This window comes from Mus musculus, chromosome 16, assembly GCF_000001635.26.
Source record: "Mus musculus strain C57BL/6J chromosome 16, GRCm38.p6 C57BL/6J".
NCBI classification, from domain to species: Eukaryota; Metazoa; Chordata; class Mammalia; order Rodentia; family Muridae; genus Mus; species Mus musculus.
In genome coordinates this window covers 10,043,081-10,046,423 of record NC_000082.6, presented here as the reverse complement: position 1 = coordinate 10,046,423, position 3,343 = coordinate 10,043,081, and the positions used below count along the sequence as shown (strand labels likewise).

At 49.0% G+C, this 3,343-nt stretch overlaps 2 pseudogenes; one reads left to right on the top strand and one right to left on the bottom strand.

Annotated features, from left to right (window-relative positions):
- Window positions 409-667, top strand: Gm3890 (predicted gene 3890; annotated as a pseudogene).
- On the bottom strand, window positions 671-1,465 carry Gm7572 (predicted gene 7572; annotated as a pseudogene).

The following is a 3,343-nucleotide window of genomic DNA, read 5'->3' as shown; positions in this document are numbered from 1 at the left end:
GCAGGCATAGGCTGAATCTGTCAGGGAACCAGGAGAAAAGGAGGGGAGGTCTCCCTTGGCTAGGGTGGGGGGGCTCTAGACACAGCTACTCTTTCCTAAAAGCTCCCTCTGCTAAGTAGAAAATCGCTCCCACATTGCTGAGGAGGCTTCCAGGGGTTCCCTTACTGCTGGGTCAGTGTAGACCACCAAGTTTTAGGCAGGTCAGTAGCAATGGAATGCTGTGTAAGGAGAAGGTTGTCATGCTGATTCAGAGCTTCTCAACCCATCACAGGCTCATGGTGTGAAAATTCACGATGACCATGAATTTTCCATGACACGTGTGGGTTTCACTGGTGAGGTTGTAACAAATTTCCATACTCAGAGGAGCTTAAGGAACAGATGTAGGGGCTCTCTGCTCCTCCCTGTTCCAGAGACAGCCATACCTTCTTGTGCAGTGCCAGCCTCATCTTGTAGACAAGATGGTGAAGGTCGGTGTGAACAGATTTGGCCGTATTGGGCGCCTGGTTACCAGGGCTGCCTTCTGCTCTGCACTTGGCAAAGTGGAGATTGTTGCCATCAACAATTCCTTCATTGACCTCAACTACATGGTCTACATGTTCCAGTCTGACTCCACCCACGGCCAATTCAACAGCACTGTCAAGGTTGAGAATGGGAAGCTTGTCATCAAGCTTGGGGTGGGTGGTCCAGGGTTTCTCAGTCCTTGGAGGCCATATAGGCCATGAGGTCTACCACCCTGTTGCTGTATGTAGCCATATTTATTGTCATACCAGGAAATGAGCTTTACAAAGTTGTCATTGAGAGCAACGCCAGCCCCAGCATCAAAAGTAGAGGAGTGGGAGTTGCTGTTGAAGTCACAGGAGACACCCTGGTCCTCTGTGTAGCCCAGGATGCCCTTTAGTGGGCCCTCAGATGCCTGCTTCACCACCTTCTTGATGTTATCATACTTGGCAGGTTTCTCCAGGCAACATGTCAGATCCACAATGGATATCCACTGGGGGTAGGAACACGGAAGGTCATGCCAGTGAGCTTCCCGTTCAGCTCCTTGCCCACAGCCTTGGCAGCACCAGTGGATGCATGTTCTGGGAAGTCCCATGGCCACCATACCACAGCTTTCCAGAGGGATCATCCACAGTCTTCTGAGTACAGTGATGGCATAGACTGTGGTCATGAACCCTTTCACACTGCCAAAGTGTGCTTAGATGACCTTGGCCAGGGGGGGCTAAGCAGTTGGTGGTGCAGGATGCATTGCTGACAATCTTGAGTGAGTTGTCATATTTCTCATGGTTCACACCCATCACAAACACGGGGGTAGAGATGATGACCCTTTTGGCTCCACCCTTCAAGTGGGCCCTGGCCTTCTCCATGGTGGTGAAGATGCAAGTAGACTTCACAACATACTCACCACTAGCATCACCCCACTTGATGTTAGCAGGATCTGGCTCCTGGAAGATGGTGATGGGCCTCCAAGGACTAAGAAACCCTGGACCACCCACCCCAGCAAGGTCACTGAGAGCAAGAGAGAGGCCCTTAGTTGCTGAGGAGTCCCTGTCCCAACTCGGCCCCCAACACTGAGCATCTCCTTCACAATTTCCATCCCAGATCTTCATAATAACAGGGGGGGCCTAGGAGGCCCTCCTTACTCTCTTGAATACCATCAATAAAAGTTCACTGCACACCCCTTCCCCCCAAAAGAAAGAAATGTAGGCCAGGTGTCTAGTGCTAGGCTCCCGGCACTTGAGGCAGAGACAGACTTGTCTCTGAATTCAAGGTCAGTCTCATTTACACAGGTGCTCCAGACCATCAGTGGCTCCATAGTGAGACTATCTCAAATGAGGAGGGGAGGGTAGAAAAGAAACCCATTATCCTAAATTCTGGAGGTTGAAAGTTGGGCTCAGGTGCTAATAGAACTGAAATTGAGGTATTGCTTTTTTTCCAGAGACTTTACAGGAGTCCATTTTCCTTGTCCCCCTTTATTTAGCTCCTAGAGGCTGCCTACAGACCTTCATTTGTGGATTGAGTTACATCACATCACATCACATCAAATTGACCTTTTCTACCTTCCTCTTTCAATTTTAAAGACTTTTCTGATTAGCCTAACCTCAACCAGATAATCCAGGGTCATTTCCCTATTTTTCACATTTGTCAATTAGCCAGGCCTAGTGGTTCATATACTTGTACTTCTCAGGCAGAAGGTCAACCTGGGCTACCAGTCTCAGATACCCTCCCCTCAATCTATAGTAAATTACCTGAAACCTTATTCTCCTTTCTAGATAACAACCTACTTCTATGTTCTGGGGGTTGTATCAGGACATAAGTGGGGGACATGAGGGTCATGTTATATTTTGAGTGAGAAGTATATTTCATAGTCTCCTGTGTTTGAATGCTTGGGTTTGATCTCCAGCTATGTGAACTCTGGGAAACCCTGGAGTCACTATTATATGGGGGCTTAGCTGGAGAAAGTGGGCCATTGGGCATATGGGTCTTAGGATAGTTATTCTGTGGCTCAGTTCCAGCCTGATCTTCTGTTTTCCTTCCTTCCTGTGGAGATGTGAGCTGGTGAGTCCCCATGTACAAGCTCCCGTCACTGAGGAGTCCCAGGGACCTGCCTGTCTCTGCTCCACCCCCTCCTTTGTCCCCCAGTGCTGGAGTTAAGTGTGTGTCACCACACTTAACTTTTTATTTAAACGTGGGTTCTGGAGACTGAACTCAGGGAAGCATTTTACCAACTGAGCTGTCCCCTCATCTGTCAAAGTCCCCCACCCACACTTCCTGGTCTTGTTCATTCTAGTTGAAATAGGATCCTTCTTAGGCCAGCAACAAAATCACTGCTTGCCTGACCTTATCCTGAAAAACAAACAAACAAATAACAAACAAACAAACAAACACCACCACCATCAAACCAAGAGAACCAGGCTTAGCCCTCCAGCCCCACTTCACAGAGACTCTCAGAGTCAGAGGTGAAAGGGACAACTCTACAGTGTCCAGGCATGTGGGCACATGGGCTTTCCTTTCCTGTGTCTCTCCCTGACAGCTGTTCTGTCAAATCCAGGCATGGACTCCTTAACTGAGGAGTCCTCACTCCAGAGACATCACCAAGCGCCATGTCTCTTCACCTCAGTTTCCTCTGGGAGGTTCTGCCTTTCTTCCCGAAGTGCTGGAGGAGTCTGTAAATAGTTCCCTGAGATGCTGGAAGCCTTGGGTGGAGAAACTCACTATAAATACCAGACATTTATAATTAGTCTTCCTGGGGCTCAGCAACACATATGGAGGAGGCAAACACCTGCAGGGTAGAAAGTCAAGACTCAGGGCCACAGGGCTCTCAGGAGCTGCCTCTAGGCGAGAG